Raw genomic sequence first — 13544 nt, forward strand, 5'->3', positions numbered from 1 at the left:
ATTGGTTGGTCTAGGCATATCCACTATAACTTTTATCTTCTCTAAATCCGTGGATATTCCGTTTTGTGAGACAATATGTCCCAGAATTCTGCTCTGTCGGACCATAAACACACATTTCTCAGGATTGAGACAAATGCGATATGTCCTACATTTCTCAAATACTTTTCTTAGGTGTTCTAGATGCTCATCTCTCAGAAGAGAATGTACACATAAGTCATCCATGTATATTTCTAGAAACAACCTTAAGTATTCTTTGAAAGCATGCGTCATCAGCCTCTGGAAGGTTGCGGGAGCATTGGTTAGACCAAAAGGCATAACCCGATAAGCATAAATTCCCCACTCCGTTGCAAAAGCTGTTTTATGTTGATCTTCCAGTGCTATGGCTAGCTGGTTATATCCTGAAAAACCATCAAGAAAAGAGTATGCTGTTTTCCCTGATACACGCTCTAGAACATGATCAGTTATCGGCAGGGGATAATTGTCCCTGATTGTTGCAGCATTCACTTTCTTTAAGTTGACACACACTCGGAGTTTTCCGTTCTTCTTGGGTACTACCACAATCGGAGATACCCAATCGGTGTGTTCAATCTCGCATATGAATTCAGCTTCCATTAGCTTATCTATCTCTTCTTTGATTCGCTTAGCAAATGTATCATTATATGTGTATGGTCTCTATCGGCTAGGCTTTGCGTCTTGTTTCAGTGGGATTGTGTGTTGGCATATCGATGGGTCAAGTCCCTTTAAGTCCTTATAAGACCATGCAAACACATCCCTATACTCTCTGAGAAGACTCAAAAGTCTCTCTTCCTCGCCTGGAGACAAATCTGTGGCTATGTACACCGGTCTAGGTGTCTCACCCGGAGCTGCTAAATCAACTTTTTTTGCATCCTCCGGTCCGTCATAAGATTCGTTCTCCCTTCTCTCTCGAATAGGTTGGGTTAATACCACCTTCCTATCCTCTATTGTGAATTTCCTATAGTGAGAGGGAACACCCATGTTTTCCTTGATTTTGGCATTTTCGTCCTCGCCACTCTCAATTTCTATCGTCCAAACTTCTTTCAGAGTTTTCTTGAGCTCTCTGTACTTGTTTTTACGTTCTAACTTGGACTCCGTGTGTTCTCTGTTGCGCTTGTTCTTTTCTGATTTTTCTGTTTCGGTTTTCGTTCCATTCCTTTGAACTTAATTTCTTGAGCCTTTTTTGTCTTTTCGTAAGCTCTTTTGATCATTGTCTCTCATTCTTCCAAAAATCTTGTCCTTAACACAATCTTCCGCCTTTACTAGCATTAGGAATTGATTTTTTCCCTTTATTCTAGGCATCGGATTGGTTCTAACCCCCTTTGTTTTTCTCTTTGCTCTATAGCGTTTCTGGAGTTGTTTAGTTTGGTTCGAAAAATCATAAAATCGGACTGTTATAGTTTCTTCGTTTCCGCTTGAATTTTCCGTTGACTCGTTGTTTGCTTCATTTCCCCACTCAGGATGATCGGGAATGTCGTGAAACACCTCCTCTTCATCTTCCTTTTCTAGTGTATCGTTCTTTTCAGTTTCTTTTTCGAGTACAGTTCTCAACATGAAGTACGGAACCACGTCGTACCCGTTCTTGTCGCAAAATTTCGTTGTGGGACCATCCGGAATTGCACAAACATCTAGGGTTGCTAGAATGTGTGTCCATTCTAATGGTTCAAGTGTGTCCTCTGAAAAGGGTTCTCCTATATAAGTTTCGTCTTCGATAGCCCTTTCTAAAACATATTCTTCTCGCCTCATACTTCCACATTTCGAGGCTCCACACATCCATAACTCCTTGGGCTTACCTAACCAAGCTGGAAATTAGGATCCCGCCAAAGTAGTTGAATCAAACTCCTCTACCGGTGTTCGGTTCACATCTTTGTAGCTATGGTCTCTCAGGTTCACACGTGTAGTGGTTTCCATATTTCTCATGTATATGTGATCGTAGCCCCAATCTTGGACCATTTTCAACTGTCTCATGAATGGTCTTCCCAGTATGATATCATAGTTATTCTCCTTGCCAAAATCAACAATAGCAAAAGTATGTTTGTATTCAATGCCGCAAGAAGTCACTACGACTTTCTCTAATAACCCCATAGGTTTCTCCATGTGTCCATCTGCTAATTGGAGTTTCAACCTAGTCTTTCTTATTGCTGGTTTCCCCCATTTTTTCCAGATTTCTTTTGTAGCAATAGCTACCCCAGCTCCGCTGTCTAGTATTGCCATCGTGTTCACTCCTTGGAATTCAACTGGTAAGGTTGTATTCCCCTCTTCACCTTCGCAATACTCTCCGACCTTGTTTAAGGGTACAGGCTTAGCGTTCCTTTGTGGTTTGCTCAGCTCTTGTATACCCTCTTGCAGTTTCGATGTTGGGTCTTTTATCCCAAATTTCTCCAAGCATTTTTCTACAGTGGTCCACATATGTGGTCTTAGCCTCAAAAGCTCAGCTAGAGTGATAGTGCATGTCACTGGTGTTGACAAGATCTCTATCAATCCTTGTGAGTCCATGACTTTTTCTGATGAGATTCTTCGTGAGGGAAGTGCTCTAATCTCGGATTTTGCTTCATAATCTCCTAAGTATGAAGGTAAGGTTTTCAATGAATGAGGTTTGCTCTCCATTGTTCTAACAGAGCCCCCATCTCCCCAGTAGGATTGCAGATCCAAGTCCAGTTGAGATCCTGCCTCAAATTCCACTATGGGAGGATTCCTGATGTCCTTTTCCCAATTTGTCTGATTAGCTTGGCAACTCAGCTCGTTTGCAAAGTTTGCCTCTCTCACTTGTTTCCAAAATTCATTGTAATCCTCATCTCTTCCGTAAGACCTCTGTATGACTGGATGAAAACTCTCTATCTCCTGATCGGTTGTGTTCAATACTATGCGGTCATCCTTGTGTGTATTTTCAGGCTTTTGTGCACTGGGAGTCTTTTCAGCTACCCGTGAAATGATAGTCTCTTGCTGAATTGGGTTTTCCGTTCCACAATTCATTGTTTCTCTTGGTGGTTCTAATAAGGCTTGTGCAGTCTCGATCATTCTCTGGCACATTTCAAGTCTCTGCTTTTCCAATTCCGCGTTTGGGTATGTCATCCACCTCTGTTCTTGTGCTTGGTTGTTCTTTAACCTAGCTTCGTAAGCTCTCATCAGTGCGTCCAATGGTTCGTGTACTTTGTCGACTAGCACTGATCCCCCTGAGCTTAAGCTCGTTGTTTCTTTGATACTCTTTTGTTTCGTTCTTTCAGGGCTCATCTCTCGTTTCCCGTTTTGACTCTCAAGTTTTTCTAATCTTTCTTTCGTTTGCTTTAGTTCTTCAGCTAGAATAGCGTCTTCACATTCTTTTCTCAACTTCATGCGTGCTTTTCTAGCTTTCCATGTGTTTCTCTGACTCCGCAGTCCTTGACTAACCACTTCAGTCGCTAACTTTCCATTCTCAGGTTCTCTAGTGGTTTTCTTAGCTTGAGCTCTAGTAACAACTTGTGTTGGTATCAGAGTTTCCTTTTCAGACCCACTGCTGGTAGGAATAGTTTCTAGCATATTCAATGTCGTCTTTTGCACTTTGTTTGGATTCTTTGAACAATCCTCAATGAAGTGAGTAACCCCACACTCAGTGCAATAGGCGTTAATTCTAATGATTTTCGTATGTGGACAAACATTCATCAGATGGTCACCTCCACACTTGTAACAGGGTCCTAGTGCTGGTCTTGGTCCCACTTGATTCGTCCTTTGTGGATAGGATGGTCTTTGTCCTGTTAACCCTCCATGAGCTATGAACATCAATGTTCTTGCGTCCAAATTGTATCTCTCTTCATCAGAAGCACTTGTAATTGTTGGTGTTCCAACATTCCCAATCATGCCCCATGGTTCTGGTTGTTTGGGTTCTTCTGGTGGGTAATACACAGTTGGAGACATGTGTGCACTAGATTCTTCGTAATAGGCTTGAACAGGCACTAAGGCTTGTTCTTCCTGATTCTCTAAGGTTGGTGCATATCTAATGCCCACTGGTCTTGCTCCTGGTAAAGGTGGTTGTTGTCCCAATAGTGGTTGTGGCCTTTCTATCCCCATAGGTCCTGGTACATTTTCCGTTGGGTATCGAGGTACTGGATGTACCTGAGGTGGTGCTAATTGAGCAGGAGGTGCATACTGACGCTCCCATTTCAATGGTTTTGGCAATGGTTTTTGGTATGGTGCCATTCTTTTTAGAGCCTCTTCTATCATTTGCTCTACATTTGGCAAGGTTGTTGTTTGAACATTCTTTTTAGTGGTAGTCTCGCTCGCTACGGAAGAAGAGCTACTGGATGCAAAATCTGTATCCGCTGACACCTCTCCATAAATCGTACAGTTATCCACTAGGTACAATGCTTCTCTCGTTACTTGCTCGAAACTTGTACAAGCTTTCAAGTGCAAGTCCTTCTTGAGAGTGTCGTTTCTCAATCCTTCAATAAAGAGAACAAATAGTCTGTCATCTTGTGGTCGTTCACGTACTGGACATCTCTCAATGTATTGTTTGAAGCGAAGTGAAGCTTCCTTCACTTTTTCGTGTTCTCTCTGTTTAAAAGCATATACTTGTGAGACCGTATTGTGCTTAATCCCTCATTTTGAGAATTCCTCAGCAAACTCTCTTAGCAAATGGTCAATGTCATGGAATCCCCCTATGTTCAGTGGTTGAAACCATGTCAATGCCGTACCTTCTAGAGTAAGACCAAATCCCTCATATTGTGTATGGAAATCTGTTATCTGCTCAGCTCTTAAGACTTGCTTAAAGAGTGACACATGTGCATACGGATCTCCTGAACCACCATACTTCTTTGGCATACACTTCGCTACTTGAGATGGTCTCATACGTCTATGGTCTGCTACCAATCTGATTGCTCCTGTGTCCCGGCTAAAGCTTTCTCTAGCATCATGGACTTCATGGGTTACCCTTGTCGGTTCCCCTGCCCTGAATCTACTACTAGGAGGTAAATGTGATGGTTCCGCTTCGAACCTTGGACCTGGAGTGGTATATGTGGGGATTGGAACTGCACTACCTCGATTCGCATCCATTGACTCTCTGGAATGTAATGATCCCATTGGTCCGGGCTTCGAGTACTGAGGTTGACTGAAAGAGTCAGCAACCTGAGTTCTTTGTCCTCCTGTTGTCATTGGGTTTTGCACTCCATTTGTTGGTGCTGGTCTTTGTGAGCTAGAAGTAACATAATACTGATGTAGTGGTCCCCCAAAGTATGTATATCCTTCTAATTCTTTCTTGCCCATTGTTGAGTATTGTCTCCCATACTTGTCGTAAGCGGCAATTTTCACTTCCGATCCCTCTGTGTAGGTAAAGACATAAAGTCTTTTTTGGTCTGTCAACTCTCCGGTGTAGGGTTCTTCACATCTATAATAGAGATCTTGCTCCCCATTATTATATTTGTATAGCCCCACATAGATGTTATCAGTGTTGATCCTTGTACTTTCATTCTCTCTTCTTAACCTCGCATCAGGGAAGTTCATTATTGGTGCTTTCTCCTCGAGTTCTTCATCTACTTTGGCTTTGGTGCCCATCAATCCCCACTTGTCCACAATGTTAGGGTTTAGGACTACCAAGTACATGGTGCCCTCATCATCTAGATATCTATCTCCGCTATAGCTCACAGGCACTAAGTCCTTGAACTCACTAGGTCTCTCTTCTATCTTTACACAATAGCGGTCCATTCCATCTTTGTAGATCTTGGCACCTTGCTCATTGTCGTACTGGTATTTTATGAACAATAGCTTCATTGTGACGGAAGGGTTTGATGATCCTGCTGCCATATTTTCTCTGTTGTTCAGGTTCAAGTGTTCCAAGTGTTCGGTGAAAATCTCGTAAGATCTCTCCGAAGAAGTATCAGAAACACTTCCTTCAAAGATCGGCTCTAATGGTTGCACCCAACTTTGGTTCACACTTCCCTCGGTTGATATGACACTTGCTTGTTCTCCTTGTCTTGGTTGGTTATTCTGGAGATTCCTGCCCGATCTCAAATTCATCAATTCCCCTAAAGGACTTTAACTTTTCCATCTCGGCAATTTGTTTTCCCAAGTTTTTGTGGTCAGAATTGAGCCAAACTGATTGATACTTGGTCAATTGTTTAATCTTGTCAGTTGGACAACTTCTGTTTCATCAAGTGAGAATTTTGTTGCAGTTATGCTGAAAAAGACATTATACGCGTATGATGTTTTTTTTCACAGATTTGGACTATTTTGGTTGTGCTCACTCTCAGTAGCCCCCTTATGCTCTTTCCACTCACAAAAATTTAGTTTGAACTCTGTTTGAGCAAGTTATGGCTAATTTAGGCTTTTCTTGGCAATTTTCCGCTTTTGACTTGTTTTGGGTCAATTGTGATCCAAATGGGATGACACTTGAAATATAACCTCTAGACAACTATTACAATGGATCTGTGTTGGCAAAGTATCAAAATATGTCCAAAATTAGGTAAAAGACATCATACGCGTATGATGTCTTTTTTCACCAATTTGGGTCAAGACTTGATATTTATGCTTTCTACAGTGTTTGTAACAATTTTGTCAGGTCAGATATCAAAAATAAGCAATGGATGTGCTAAAAGACATTATACGCGTATGATGTCTTTTGTCCTAGATTTTGACTATTCTTGGTTTTAAGCCTTCTCCAATGTTTATAATTGAGTTTCAAGTGTTTTTGTCAGGTTTGAATGTAAAAACAAGATCTGAATCCAAAATTTCCTATTCTTTGCGTTTCTTGGACTCCGACTTGTCTTTTTGGGTTTCTTTGAGTGTTAATGCTCTTGTTTTAAGTTGAAATTAGGGTATAACCCCCCTTTTGAACACTCTGGTAAAGTCAAAATTTTTGTTTTGGTCTCTGTTTGGTCATTTAGACATCATACTCGTATGATGTCTAAAGTTGCAGATTTCCAATTTTTTGGCACAGAATCCTTCCTAAAGCTTTCTCTAGTGCTCAGCAACTCACAGATACACAAAAAATTTCTGTGACTTTTGTTTATTGCAAGTTTCACTACTAACTCGACGGTTTAGTGATCTAACATGCAATCAACCATATCAAGAAAATACTCCAATGATTACTAGCTCTAGATCAGGATCAAATGAAGTCCTACCTAAGCTATTCCTAATCATAAAATGGGTTTGGTAATTGTGATTTTAAAGAGATCCACTACCACTCACGGACTAGCAAATTCTTCTTCTATCAACAACTACTCAACACCAACAAAACAACAAACAAATCTAAGCTAAACTAAAAATACTGTCAACACGGAAGACCCAAGAATACCCCACTTCCTAGTATCTCTCGAGATCTTCGGAGTCCACCACTCCTAGATCTTTTCTAACTAAAGTATACAAAGTAGTTTATACGACTCACCTCGTAGGATTAGTCTAAGGTCACCTACTTAGGGCTCTCATCCCCGGCAGCGGCGCCAAATGTTAAGGCGGTTACGCCGCTAGCGGAAGCTAAATAGCGAGAACTCAACCAACAACAGAATTTGTCAGACGAGGACGGAGCTTGACCCGCAGGCGCATGGAAACAACTAGGTGGGTGTCAAATCACCTACTCGACCTTCTAATGACAATCACTACTAAGGAAATCAAATCTAAGTTCTAAAATACGCAAGTGACTGAAATCCGTACTACGAACGAATGCTATACGAAACAGGATCTAGAATCATTGAATCGATCTCAAACTCAAGGGGAAGTCTATACACTAGGTAAGACCAACACCCTAAAGACTTGAACTGCAAAATCAACCTATAATCACTCCGTGCAGTAAACGCGTATGAAGACAGGCCGAAAAATACAGGTGACCGAAACTTGACCCCGATGGTATTAATGCGTAGCTCTACTCGTTGTGGTTCTATAGATATGCTGCACGCTCCATTCCGACACACGAGTTGGAAGAAAACTCACACCGAAGCTCGTATGAACTTACCACACATAGAAGCCGATAGCGCGCACTCTTGGTATCCGTGCGTAGCTCTCGCCGTTGCTAACACAATGGCGGTGTCGCTTCTCCAATGGCGGCTCCGTAGCTCGCATAGCAAGTAGATAAGACTCTCTCACTCTCTCTCAGACACAGTCACGGCGCTCAAAAACTCCCTTTGATTAATAATCTGAATCTCCTTAGGTTACAAAAACTTTGGCTTATATACCTCAGCCTTGGAGGTGAGAACATCTCTAACTAATTACATCAGCAAGTGAAATTACTTCGGAATTACAAGCTGGAAACTCAATTGAGTCCCGTTACTTAATGAATGGCTCAAATCAAAATTAATGTCGGAAAGACATTTATTACAATCAATGGTTACAAAATGATGAGTGTGAGCAAAAATGTGGGTGAGATCCTTTGCTGGCTCAACATGCGTATTCAGAGTTTTCTTATTGTTCGAAAAGATAATTTTCATTCCATTTACATTTCAGTGAAGCATCTAGACAGGGGTTTAGTGCTTAGTGGAGTCTAGGGTCGGTTGACTGGCTAGATCTACTCTTGAGAGATATAAGGAGTTGTGAGTGAGGTTTCTTTAAGCATTTTTTCTCTTCAAATTTCTTTCTATTGATTGAGTACTGATCCATCATCCGTTTTTTATCATGTTTGTTTTGTTTGATTCTTTTCTTATGTTCTTTCATTTCTGTACTTAGGAGTAGGATAAGTAAATCACATTCCAGTCAGATTTGGGACAAAAGATAGAGTCAAAAACACCAGAAAACCATAACTTTGGCAAAAGGGCCATAAGACTCTGAAATTAGAAAATCTGACCAAACAGAGCTGAAATTGATTCAAATCACAAAGCGGTAGCACCAAACACTGGGAAATACTTGTCAGAGAGAGCCTGTAAAATTTCATCAGATTTGGCTCTGGTAGGGTCAAAAACCACAAAAAACTGGTCAAAACCACTGAATACAGATCCAAGTCAAAAACTACTAAACTGGCATAGAAATTGACTTTCAGTAGACCAAAACACATCAAAACAGGGAAGAAACCATGCAGAGGGATAGCATGTGCATAGAACAAGCCTAGGTATCTCTCAAATCCCAAATCAAACATCAAAATCAATCAAACCTGATAAAATTGGAAAATCTGGCACTGCAGACCAAGAAACTGTAAATTCTTTACTTTTTTGAGTCCAAATACAAAAGTGTCTGGCAGGTAGTCTTAAAATAGCCTAGTGAACAAGTTGGTGAAATTTCATCCAATTTGGGCTCCAAACTACGATCGCGATCGGTGTACGCCAGTGACATTTTGGATTGAAAATTTATGAGTAGGTAGCTGACATCTAGTGCAACATATTTTCCAAAAGGAGCAAGGTCAAAAAAGCAAAAGAAAGTGGTCAAAAGCCCCAGTTACACAATCAGGCCAATAACCGCAAAACCACCTGGGATTTGGGTTTTCATTGGTAAAAACATCTCCAAATTCAAAAATACAAAGACACTTGGTATCAAGACATCAAGGGCTAGCTATTGTGCAAAAATCTTCCAAACCTGTGACATGGGGTCAACGATCGCGATCGGTGTACCTCTACATAGTGAGGGTATTTGACTTCATAAGTTTGTAGATCTACTTGAGTACATCCCAAATCTCAAGTTTAAATGAAAAATACCCTCTAGAAGCCAAGATACAAGCACAAAATCTCTTTGTGTCCTGATCTTGAAACTGTTTTGAGTGCTGTTTCAAGTGTAGTTTACCAAAACTGCTCTAACTTTTGACACACAACTCCAAACTGAGTCTCCTATAGCTAGGAAGAAAGCTTGTGAGATAAGGAAGCTTGTGAGATAAGAAAGCTTTCTATTTTAGAGTGAAATTTTCTAGGATTCCCATTTACAAACTTTTAGGGTACCCAAAACCAGTATCCAAAGGTCAGTGGGGCACCAAAGCCTGACTTTTTAGAGACTTGACCAAGGGCAAAAAGGGATTGTGTGCACTAAGCCAATGTGTTCTTATCAAGGACCATCTTGAGAGTATTGAGTGAGGCTTAAACATGACAAATCATCCATCATTAGGGTTTCCCACTCAACTCAGAGCTATGCCACCTACACAAACAGCCAGAAATACTGCAACACCTATAACAAGAGGGTTGAGACAAGACCATGAGTCTTATCAATCATATCAAGCCAAACCTCAAGGCATGGCTCATAGATATTTGTCAAGTGATCATGTAGCTCACTGAAAGCCAAACCAATCAGCTAAAATGCGAGAGTTTGGAAGATCAAAAGTGGAAATTGTTGGAGACTTAGAGGAGAAGCATCCTCTAATCAACAAACCCAACGTGAGGTTCATCAAAACCAATGAAGCCACGAGAGTTCTAACAGATTACACTTATGATGGCCTTTATAGGTTACCTATTGGGGATCAAAACAACTTCTATAAATGTTTAAATTCCATCATTGAAGAGTTGACAGACTACAAGAACCTCTATGCCTTCACATACAAAGATGACCAGGGAGTGCAAGTTCTAATGGTAGATAAGTATGGATGAGAGTACAAACTTATCATCCCAATTGATCTAGAAAGATATACATGCATGGGTAGTCCAATCTCTGCTTACTACTTTCAACCGAGTGTAAGCGTACCATGGTTTTTTGAGACTGATTTGCAAGAAGCTAACATTGAAACTATGGAATCAAATGGACCTCAAACATCCAAAATAGCTATTCACGGGAGTGTAGCTCCTACCTCATTGAGTGGAACCAAGAGACCACCAATTAGACTTACAAATCCATCAACATTTCCAAAACATGTCTCAAAGGGGATTCCACCAAGATTTGCTCCAAGATGAGAAGAAGGAACGAGGGATGTCTTTGTGAGAGACCCCAACACGCTAAGATACATGGTTGAACCAAAACCAATGAGACCATATCAATTGGCCAAATGTGTCAAGAAGAAGTATGATGGATTAAGGGATCCATACGTACATGAATCCTTGTTCAAACAAACATTAAGAGCCGAACAAGTATTTTATTTTCATACACAGTATGAGGGATTTGGCTTAACCTTGGAAGGGATAGCATTGAATTGGTTCCAACCGTTGGACAAAAATGCCTTCTCAAACGTTGAACAACTGTTGCAAGAATTTGTTATGGAGTTCTCTAAAAGGAGAATCAAGCATAACACAGTGTCCCAAATCTATGCATTCAAGCAAAAAGAAGATGAGAGAGTGAAGGAAGCATCGCTACGCTTCAAACAATATATAGAGAGATGTCCGGAACGCGAGTTACCACAGGATGAAAGATTATCAATTCTCTTCGTAGAGGGTTTGAAAAATGAAACTCTCAAGAAAGATTTGCACTTAAAAGGATGTACTTCCTTTGAAAAAGTCACAAGAGAAGCGTTATACCTAGTTGAAAATTATAAAGCCTATGGCGAGGAAATTGATGGTACAAAGATCACTATGGATAATGCTCCTTTAGCATCTAATGAAACCAACACAAGGCAAGTGGTTATGTCTCAATTAATGACCAACCTAGATGAGCTAGCAGCGCAAGTAGCACAACGAATAAAATGGTGTGCCATTGAGCAAAAATGGACCAATCATGAGATGAGTGAGTGCTACTATAATCAAACCTACACGAGGGGGATACTATTTGGACATCAAATAGAAAAACAAATGCCATTACCAAATCATCCATTATTTCAAAATGGGGTTGTATCAAGGGCTTTACAAAGAGCTGAGGTACCACAACCTAGGCTAGGGCAAGAACCTATGAGAAAACTCTATTCATTGAATGAGGACACTCTGATGTTCATAGCCAATCAAGAATGTAGACCAGAGACCATTCTGGCTAAGCAACAACCATCAATTGTGCTACCAGTGACTCAACAAGATGGACCATGCTACAAGTGTGGAGGTAATCATTGGGCCAAGAATTGTTCTCGTGTAGAGATAATTGGATATTGTTTGGAGTGTGCCATTACACACGTTGTTCCAAATTGTCCAAAACACTCAAACAAACAGGGAAAAACAACAATGAATGTTGTGGGAGTGTTACCTTCTCCAAGTGGATCAGAGGCAAAACCCAAAATTCCTGTGAAGGTAGTGACTAGAGCCCAAGCAAAAGAAAATGCAGAGGACCAAGCTAATGAGGAGAAAGATCAACAACCCAAACAAGGGGAAACAACTAGTGTGTCAATGAGGACTGGGAGAAAATCCAGGAAAGCCAAAAGAGACAGAATTAAAGCAAAAACAATTACAAATCAAACTGCACTACAAACAGAATTACAAGAGACAAAATAACAGTTAAAACAAGAACGGGAAAACGAAACGGTGGTGAGCGATAAGAAACCAAGGAAGGCGTCTATCGGAGGATCTATGTTGGTAGACAAAGTCCTAGAGCCATTAGATGCTGCACTGGAAGCATATGAGGCTAGATTGAAACCCAACCAAATCCTAGAGCAACGAGGGATGAAATATCCTCATGCTAAGGTAGAGACTGAGAGGTTGAAAATGTGTAAGGAATTGGTAAAAACTGCGTAGGCAATGATGGAGCCTGAAGCACCAATTCCACCTCCAGAAACAAAACCAAAAAGTGTTGGATTTGAAATGCCCAAGGCAAAGGTTGTTGAAACATTAACTCAAAGAAACATTGAGCTAGAATCACAAAAGGATGTGCAAGCAAAGATTGCAACACAAGAAACCAACAACTTAGAAATTCAACTAGATGATCAAGTAGTGGTCAACACCACTAATGATGCAAGGTCAAGATCACAATTTATGGCACCTATCCCAGAGATAGATGAGCCATGGTCAAATGAATTGTGGGAAGCAATTACAAGTGCAAAAGATGGAAGTGCGACTTTCCAATCTGCACCCATAACTGAGGTCAATACATGGCATGAAGTCTATAAGGGAGACATTCAATCTCTAAATGGAGATGTAGGGACGGAAGTTTCAATTGAAAGCAAACCAGAGTCCTTGAAGACCTTACCCTCATACATAGGATAACATGAGGCAGACTCAGAGACTAGAGTGGTGCCATCTCATAGGAAATCCATATCCAAGATGATGGATACAAAGAGTATGCAAGAGTTGATGTCAGCTCCAATACAATGCACCATTACTCTATCCGAACTGCTTAAGATTAGACCACATGTATGGGATGAAGTAGGCAACAATTTGGGGAAGATGGGATTAAAGATACCTCTTCAAGATCTACCCTCAAATGAACAATCAAACAAAACTCAACAAGAAAGTGCAAACACTAAACCTGTGCCAATAAACAAGGTGGGGGAATATTGTGAAGGAGAAGAAGGAAACACCACCTTACCTGTGGAATACAAAGGAGTTAAACATTGGCTATACTTGATAGTGGGGCTGGAGTAGCCATAGCCACAAAAGACATTTGGGAAAAAAGGGGTAGACCAGCGCTTAGGAAAACTAGAATGAAGCTGCAACTTGCAGATGGATACACGAAAAAACCTCTGGGTATCCTAGAGCAAATTATTGTGACTTCTTGTGGAATTGAATATGAACATACATTTGCAATAGTAGATTTTGGAAAAGGGAACAATTTTGATATCATTTTAGGAAGACCTTTCATGCGTCAACTTAAGA

Source organism: Adiantum capillus-veneris, chromosome 29, assembly GCF_014529385.1.
Source record: "Adiantum capillus-veneris isolate H3 chromosome 29, ASM1452938v2, whole genome shotgun sequence".
NCBI classification, from domain to species: domain Eukaryota; kingdom Viridiplantae; phylum Streptophyta; class Polypodiopsida; order Polypodiales; family Pteridaceae; genus Adiantum; species Adiantum capillus-veneris.